Genomic DNA, 9,899 nt, shown 5'->3' with positions numbered 1-9,899 from the left:
TGAAGCAGTCAATTAGGGGACTTAAACATGCAATAGAAAGTATCAACAGATTAGACCACGCAGAAGAAAGAATTTCAGAGGTAGAGGACAAAGCTCTTGAGATGACTCAGATAATTAAAGAGGCACAAAAGAAGAGAGAAAACAGAACATTCACTGACAGAATTATGGGACTTTATGCAGCATTCAAACATATTAGTTATAGATATCCTGGAAAGGGAAGAAGAATGCCCCAGATGAATGGAAGCCATACTAGAGAATATTATGAATGAAAACTTCCCAAATATCATCAAAGATTCTGACACACTCCTTTCAGAGGGATATCAGACCTCAGGTCACCTCAACACTAATAGAGCTTCTCCAAGACACATTGTGATGAACCTGTCCAAAGTCAAGACAAAAGAAAAGATTCTGCAAGCTGCCAGGAGTAAGCACCTATTGACCTACAGGGGAAAATCCATCAGGGTGACTGCAGACTTCTATAATGAAACTTTTCAGACCAGAAGACAGTGGTCATCTACCTTTAATAAACTTAAACAGAACAGAATTTCTGGCCCAGAATTCTATATCCTGCTAAGCTAAGCTTTAAAATTGACAGAGAAATCAAATCATTTACTGATATGCAACACTGAGGAAATTTGCCACTAGACCAGCTCTACAGGAAATACTTCAACCTGATCTTCACACTGACCATCAAAATGGATCAACAACAAAGTAAGAACTCAGAAATTAAAGGACAGAACCTAACTTCCACAATGATGCAAAAGATAAAACTAAGCAATGGACTCTCACAAAATAAGATGAATAGAATACTACCACACTTATCAAGTATCTCGATAAATGCTAATGGCTTGAATTCTGCACTGAAGAGGCACAGATTGGCTGATTGGATTAAAAATCACAAGCCATCCATTTGCTGTCTGCAAGAAACACACCTAGCTTCAAAAGACAAATTAAAACTCTGAGTTAAGGGTTGGAAAACCATTTTTTAGGGAAACGGAATTCAGAAGAAAAGAGGAGTTGCAATCTTATTTTCAGATACATGTGGATTTAAATCAACTAAAGTCAAAAAAGACAAAGATGGTTACTTTATATTGATCAAGGGAAAAATACAACAAGAAGATGTTTCAATTCTAAATATTTATGCACCCAACTTAAATGCTTCTAGATTCTTGAAACAGACATTACTCAGTCTGAGCAATATGATATCCTATAACACCATAATAAAAGGGGTCTTTAATGCTCCTATTATAGAGCTGGACAGATCCTCTAAACAGAAATTAAGCAAAGATGTAAGGGACTAAAATGAGACCCTAGAACAACTGTGCTTGATAGACACATATAGAACACTCCGTCCCAAAGGTAAAGAATATATATTCTTCTCATCACCCCATGGAACATTCTTCAAAATTGATCATAACCTAGGACACAAAACAAACCTCAACAGAATCAAAAGAGTTGAAATTTTACTTTGTATCTTCTCAGACCACAAGGCACTAAAGGTGGAAATCCAACAAAAATGTTCAACCCCACACAAAGGCATGGAAATTAAACAACCTTCTGTTGAAAGATAGTTGGGTGCATGAAGAAATAAAAGAGGAAATCATTAACTTCCTCGAGCACAACAACAATGAAGACACGAGCTACCAAAACCTGTGGGATACTGCAAAAGCAATTCTGAGAGGAAAATTTATCACTTTACATGTCTACATTTGAAAAACACAAGGAGAGTGCATCAACAAACTCACAAGCCATCTTATGGAATTGGAAAAAGAAGAACAATCTAAGCCTAAACACAGATGAAGAAAAGAAATATCCAAAATTAAATGGTGAATGATTAATGAAATTGTAAACAAAAGAATCATTTAGAAAATTAATGAAACAAGGAGTTGGTTTTTTGAAAAAACAGATAAAATAGATAAACCTTTGGCCAAACTAACTAGAAATAGAAAAGTAAAATCTCTAGTAACCTCAATCAGAATGATAAAGGGGTAATAACAACTGATGCCACAAAGATACAAGAGATTATTTCTGAATACTAGCAGAAACTCTATGCCCAGAAATTTGACAGTTTCTCCCTAGACACACCCTCTCACTAGACTTAGCCAGGAAGAAATACAACTCATGAACAGACCAATTTCAAGCACTGAGATCAAAGAAGCAATAAAAAAATCTTCCAACAAAAAAAAAAATGACCTGGTCCAGATGGCTTCACATCAGAATTCTCTCAAACCTTCAAAGAACAGTTTATTCCTATACTGCAGAAATTATTCCAAAAAATTGAGGAGGAAGGAATCTTCCCCAATATGTTCTATAAAGCAAACAGCACCCTGATACCAAAACCAGGAAAAAACCCAATTAAAAAGTAGAACTTCAGACCAATTTCACTATACTGATGCAAAAATTCTCAACAAAATCCTAGCCAATAGATTACAGCTTATCATCAAAAAAGTCATATATCATGATCAAGCAGGTTTCATCCCAGGGATGCAAGGTTGGTTTAACATATGCAAATCCATAAACATTATTCACCATATTAACAGAAGCAAAAACAAAGACCATACAATCCTCTCATTAGATGCAGAAAAAGCATTCCATAAAATTCAGCATGTTGGAGCCAGGACACTAGGCCATCAGCCCCAGCCCATGAAACTGCCAGGACATGACCGCTGTACATTGTTGCTTGGGGTGTCACTCCCAATGGGTGCCAGGAAGCTAGTTGTCTCAGTCCAGCTGGAGGCGCCAGAGCACTTCAAAGGTGCAGCAATCTTAGTAAGAGGAGCCCAGACTAACTTCTCCCGTGGCTATTTATAGAAGTGATTTCGTGGCTATTTACACCACAGGTGTGGAGACTGCCAGGCAATAATGTATGTGCTTTCATGCTCTTACATGCTCTTGTGCTTTTTAATGAGAGACCAACCCCTTCCCCATTGAATTATTACCAAGGTGTTTCTTTTCAGGTGTCTCCTACATATATCCCCCCTTTTTTGTATTTTAAGATAGTTTTAACCAGGGGACCATTCAACTGATCCTCTATTTGAATTGCCATGATAGTCTTACATGTCTCTGTCTTTTGCCAAAGGTCTCTTTGGCCTGCTTTCTATTTTTGCTGAAGGTCTTTCTGGTCTGCCTTTCTTTTTTTTTTTTTTTTTTTTTTTTTTTGGCCTGCTTTCTTTTTTGCCAAAGATCTATGTGTCTCTGCCTTTCTTTTTTTCTCTGTCTGTTCTGCTTTCTTTTTTGCAAAGGTCTTTCTGGCCTATCTTTCTTTTTTCTGTCTTAAAGGGACAGGGGGCAACTACTGTTCTAAACTGCTTCCTGCTGACGATGGGATGATAATATGGAGAAGACAGGTTCTTTCTCTAACTGATGAGTTCTTACAAGCTGTTCTCAAACTTCTTATTTTGAACTTTTTGTACTTCTTAGGGGTCAAAAGTTCTACATTACTCCAGTGGCTGTATGGTCAAGAAATTACCCATTGTTTCTTTTTTACTGTTTCCCAGAGGTCCACTGACTCTGAGTGATGTCCCCCTCTGGTTTCTTTTATACTGCTTGCCAGAGTTCAACTTAATCTGAGTGATGTCCTCCTCTGGTTTCTTTTTTACTGTTTGCCAAAGGTCCCACTTCAAGGGTGCTTCCCTTTGCTTCCCCTTTTTTACTGTTTGTTTCTATGAACAGGGAATTACCCCTTTGCTTTTTTACTGTTTGCCAGAGGTCCACTTTCTCTGAGTGACATCCCTCTCTAGTTTCTTTTTTAATGTTTGTTACTATGGACAGGGAATTACCCCTTTGCCTCCCTGTTGTAATAACCAAGCCCCCAGCCCTTGACCCCCTCCCTAAGACCAGTAGGAAACAAGCCCCCTACCCTAGAAAAAGAAACCTCTTCTAAGCCTTTTAGTTTCTGCCCTCTCAAGGGTAGAGAAACAGCCTGAAATTAAGGAAGTATACAGAGCGGGGTTGAGGAAGGGAGGGGTTGATTCCAAACAAAACCCCAGGTGAAGAGGTCCCAAGTTGTTCTCGGAAATTTACTCAACACTTGTTTTGTATCCCTGAACTATGAACTAATGTACCCTAAGTAAATGTATACCTCTACCCTGAATTGTGTAAATCCCTATGACATACTCCATTTTATGATCATGAAGTAATGTACTTGTGATATATCTTGTGACGTATGACTCAATATGTACCCTTACTTTGTGACCCCTGAGCTATATTGAGCTGTGCTAACTGCTATGATTGACTTCTGTATTGCGCTAGCTTGCTAGTCACCATGACTATGCAGAATAATGGTATAAAAAGGCTTCTTCCCTGCTATTCGAGGCTTCTTGTTGGCCCATCACAAGAGCTCCCTGCAGGTGTATCAAAATTATCAATAAATTTCTATTACTTAATTATACCTGAAGTGGGGTCCATCCTTCTCTTGCATTTACCTTCCTATTTCACTGTAAACTCCCTCTTATTATTTCCTGAAGGTTTTGCATTACTCAAGAAGCTTTGTTTTGCCCTGTCCCCCTTTGACTAAGGATGGGGTGCCAAAAGGTCTGGTTTACTTTGAGTCCGTCCCTCTTTGGTATGGCCAAAGGTCCCACTTCCCTAATGCAGGTTCTCCTTTCTGTTTTTCTTTTGTTTGCTAATGGCTTTTGTTTGCTAAAGGCTCTACTTATTTCTGGATCTTAATTTTCTTCTTATATATTTCTCCTCTCTCTTTTTCTTTCATTTGCTAAAGACTTTTGTTTGTGAAAAGCTCTACTTATTTCTGGATATTATGTTTCTTCTTATCCTTTGTTGGCTAAAGGCTTTTGTTTACCAAAGGTGTTCTGCCTTTTTATATATGTCTCCTCACTCTTCTTCTTTTGTTTGCTAAGGTTCTTATTCTTTTTTTTTTTCTTTTGTTTGCTATAAGCTTATATCCCCTTTGGTCCACATCCACTATCCTATCCTTGTCACCATTTGTCAGAGCTTGGATGCTAGGTCACCAGCCCCAGCCCATGAAACTGCCAGGACACAGTCCACTGTACATTGTCGCTTCCCATGTGTGCAAGGAAGCCCATTGTCTCAGTCCACCAGAGGTGCCAGAGTGCCTCAAACGTGCAGCAGTCTTAGTAGGAGGAGCCCAGACTAACTTCTCCTGTGGCTATTTATAAAAGTGATCTCGTGGCTATTTACACCACAGGTGTAGAGACTGCCAAGCAATAATGTATGTGCTTTTATGTTCTTACATGCTCTTGTGCTTTTTAACAAGAGGTCAATCCCTTCCCCATTCCCTTATTACCAAGCTGTTTCTTTTCACATGTCTCCTATGCCAGCATCCTTTTCTAATTAGAACACTGAGGAGTATAAGCATAGGTGGCATATTTCTTAAACTGATGGAAGCTATTATGACAAACCCACAGCTAATATTTTACTGAATGGAGTAGAACTGAAAGCTTTTCCACTTAGAACTGGAAGCAAAAAGGTTGTCGCCTGTTCCCATTACTATTCAACATAGTGCTGGAAATTCTAGCCAAAGCAATTAGACAAGAGAGGGAAATAAAAGGCATCCAAGTGGGAGCAAAGGAGGTCAAACTCTTCCTCTTTCCTGACAATATGATCTGATACCTAGAGAACCCCAAAGACTCAACCACAAGACTCCTGGAAGTCATCAAAAAATACAGTAATGTCTCAGGATATAAAATCAATGTTCACAAGTCAGTCGCCTTTGTATACACCAATAACAGCCAAGATGAGAGGCTAATTAAGGACACAACTGCCTTCACCAGAGCTTCAAAGAAAATGAAATACCTAGGGATAGACCTAACAAAAGAGGTGAAGGACCTCTATAAAGCAAATTATGAAACCTTAAGAAAGGAAATAGAACAGGATATTAACAAATGGAAGAACATACCACGCTTGTGGCTGGGAAGAATCACCATTGTTAAAATGTTTATACTTCCCAAAGCAATCTACAGATTCAATGCCATCCCTATTAAAATACCAACATAGTACTTTCAAGACTTGGAAAAAATAATTCTCCATTTTGTATGCAAGCAGGGAAAACCCCGTATAGCTAAGGCAGTTCTTAGTAATGAAAACAAAGCCAAGGGAATCAGCATACCAGATTTTAGGCTGTACTACAAGGCCATAGTGGTCAAGTCAGCATGGTACTGGCACAAGAATAGAGACATACATAGACATTTGGAATCGAATAGAAAACCAGCAAACATCTGGCACTAACATCTTACAACAACCACCTAATCTTTGATAAATCAAACAAATACATACACTGGGGGAAGAATTCCTATTCAATAAATGGTGCTGGAAGAACTGGATATCCACATGTAAAAGACTGAAACTGAATCTGCACCTTTCTCCATTCACAAAAATTGATTCAAGATGGATAAAGAACCTAAATTTAAGGCATGAAACAATAAAAATCCTCAAAGAAAGCATAGGAAAAACACTGGAAGATTATCAGCCTGGTGAAAGACTTTATAAAGAAGACTTCCATGGCAATTGCAACAACAACAAAAATAAACAAAAGGCACTTCATTAAACTGAAAAGCTTCTGTATAGCTAAGGTGACAACAACCAAAGCAAATAGGCAACCTACACAATGAGAAAGGATATTTGCATATTTTTAATCAGACAAAAGCTTGATAACTAGGATCTATAGAGAACTCAAATTAATCCACATGAGAAAAGCTAACAATCCCATATATCAGCAGGCAAGAGACATGAATACAACCTTCTGTAAAGAAAAGAGACAAGTGGCTAGCAAACATATGAAAAAATGTTCATCATCCCTAATTATTAGAGAAATCCAAATCAAAACCACCCTGAGATACCATCTAACCCCAGCGAGAATGGCCCACATCACAAAATCTCAAAACTGCAGATGCTGGCGTGGAAGTGAAAAGAAAGGAACACTTTTACACTGATGGTGAAACTGCAAACTAATATAACCTTTTTGGAAGGAAGTATGGAAAACCCTCAAAGAACTCAAACTAGACCTCCCATTTGATCCTGCAATCCCATTACTGGGAAAGAAAAAAAATCATACTAGACTGTTTATCGCAGCTCAATTTACAATCGCCAAAATGTGGAAACAGCCTAAATGCCCACCAACCTGGAATGGATTAATAAGCTGTGGTATATGTATACCATGGAATACTATCCAGCCATTAAAAAAGATGGAGACTTTTTATCCTTTGTATTAACCTGATGAAAGTGGAACACATTATTCTTAGTAAAGCATCACAAGAAGAAGCATGAATCCTATGCATTCAGTTTTGATATGAGGACAATTAATGACCTAGTACACGGTGGGGGTACATGGTGGGAGAATGGGAGAGCAGAGAGAGAGAAAAGGAAGGAGGGAGGTGGGGAAAAGGAAGAGCAGAGAGAGGGAAGGAGGGAGGGGGGTAAGGGTCTCCATGTGTGACACACCTCTTGTGGGCAAGACAGAATTATAAAAAGGACTTTACCTAACAAATGCAATCAATGTAACCTGGTTTCTTGATCCCTCAATGAATCCCCAACAATAAAAAAAAAAAAAAAGTCACCAGAAGCACAGGTAACAAAAGCAAAAATAAACAAATTGAACTAAAAACTTTAAAACTTCCATGTACCAAACAAACAAAAACCTCACAATCAATACAAAGAAAAGGTAACCAATAGAATGAGAAAAAAATGTTTGCAGATCAAACTGGCACAATAGCTCATGACTGTACTCCTTGAACGCTAGGAGGCCACCGTAAGAGGACTGCTTGCAGCCTAAGCGGGAGGAAGACTCCCATCTCTACAAAATAATAGAAAAATTAACCAGGCATTATGATGGGCATCTGCAGTCCCAGCTACTCAGGAGACTAAGGCAGGAGGATTGCTTAAGCCCAGGAGTTTGAGGTTGCTGTGAGCAAGGCTGAGGCAACTGAAGTCTAGCCTCGGCAACAAAAGTAAAGCCCTATCTCAAAAAACAGAATATAGGCCCAGCGCCCATAGCTCAGTAAGGGCACTGGCCATGTACGCCGAGGGTGGTGGGTTCTAGCCCGACCCAGGCCTGCTAAACAACAATGACAACTGCAACCAAAAATAGCCAGGCATTGTGGCAGGTGCCTGTAGTCCCAGCTACTTGGGAGGCTGAGGCAAGAGAATCACTTAAGCCCAAGAGTTGGAGGTTGCTGTGAGCTATGACAGCAGAGCATTCTACAGAGGGCAACATAGTGAAACTCTGTCTCAAAAAACAAACAAACAAACAAAAAGAATATATTTGCAAACCATTTATATGGAAAGAGTTTAGTAGTAGAATATTTAAGGATTCCTAAAACTCAGTAACAAATAGCGTAATTTTAAAATGAGCAAAGAGCTGAATAAACATTTCTCTAAAACATGTCTCTTAAGAAATGGCCAAGAAGTTTATGAAAAAATGCTTGACATCACTAATATCAGGAAAATGTGAATCAAATCCAAAATGAGGTAGCACCTCAAACCCACTAGGATGACCACTGTCTAAAACATAGAAAGTATTAAATGCTTGTTAGGATGTGGAGAAACTGAAGCCCATGTGCACTGCAAATGGAGATGTAAAAAGGTGTAGCCACAATGTAAAACAGCATTGGGTTTCCACAAAAGCATTATGTTATCTAGTAATCCCATAGTTGGACATATGTCCCAAAGAATTGGAAGCAGGATCTCAAAGAGATATCCGCATATTCATGCTGAGTCATTATTAGGGCAGCCAGGAGGCAGCAGTAGTACAGATGTCCATCAACAAATGAATGAATAAAGGAAATTTGTTACATACATGCAGTGGGCTATATTCCAGCCTTTACAAAAGTACCAATAACCTGTCATATGCTACAACATGGATGAATCTTTAGGGCATTATGCTAAGTGAAATAAGCCAGTCAGTAAAAGACTGTATGACAGCACTTTGATGAGGTGTCTACAGAGGTTTTTTTGTTTGTTTGTTTAGAGACAGAGTCTCACTTTATTGCCCTCAGTAGAGTGCTGTGGCGTCACAGCTCACAGCAACCTCCAGCTCTTGGGCTTAGGGGATTCTCTTGCCTCAGCCTCCCAAGTAGCTGCCACTACAGGCACCTGCCACAACACCCAGCTATTTTTGTTGTTGTTGTTGCAGTTTGGCCAGGGCCAGGTTTGAACCTACCACCCTCAGTATATGGGGTCAGCACCCCACTCACTGAGCCACAGGCGCCACCCTGTCTACAGAGGTTTTAACTCACAGCAGAAAGAACATGGCTGCCAGTGACTGGAAGGGAAATGGACAGTTGCTGGACTAGTTTCTGCTTTATAAGATGAAAAATGTCTAGAGATCTGTTGCACCATGATGTCAATATACTTAACACTACAAAAATAAAAAAATAAAAAACAGCCAGGCATTGTGGTGGATGCCTATAGTCTTAAGCTACTTGGGAGGCTGAAGCAGGAGAATAGCTAAGACCAGGAGTTTGAGGTTGCTATGAGTTAGAGTGATGCCACAGCAGTTTACCAGGGTGACAAAGTGAGACTCTGTCTCCAAAAAAAAAAAAAAAAAAGGCATAGTCGTCCAGCAAACTTAATGAAGTCCTGTAGACAGAGTCATTTTTCTTGATTTTGAAGCACCTTGGTTTGTATAGATTTCCAGTCTGCTACCAGCACTAAGCTTTTCAGTTGTGCCTAATTTATTAGCACCTAGAAAGATAACTAAAATCTCCAATTCAGAATAGTCAGGACAATCTATTTACTAAGTTAAAAGACTTGCCAATGGTTCTATTGTTCTACAACAGACAAGGCAGACAATCTGGTCAACTCTTTTCCTATCTGTAAGGTGCTGGTCTCCCTGTTTGTTTCTGTGCCTTCAAGTCTACCTTTCAGAATAGGTCAACAGGCTGAGCACAGTAGCTCAAATCTGCAATCCTACACTTTGAAAG

Source organism: Otolemur garnettii, unplaced genomic scaffold (assembly GCF_000181295.1).
Source record: "Otolemur garnettii isolate 467f Iridium unplaced genomic scaffold, OtoGar3 scaffold00345, whole genome shotgun sequence".
NCBI classification, from domain to species: domain Eukaryota; kingdom Metazoa; phylum Chordata; class Mammalia; order Primates; family Galagidae; genus Otolemur; species Otolemur garnettii.
The sequence above is the reverse complement of the archived record's forward strand: the minus strand, read 5'-3'. Positions refer to the sequence as shown.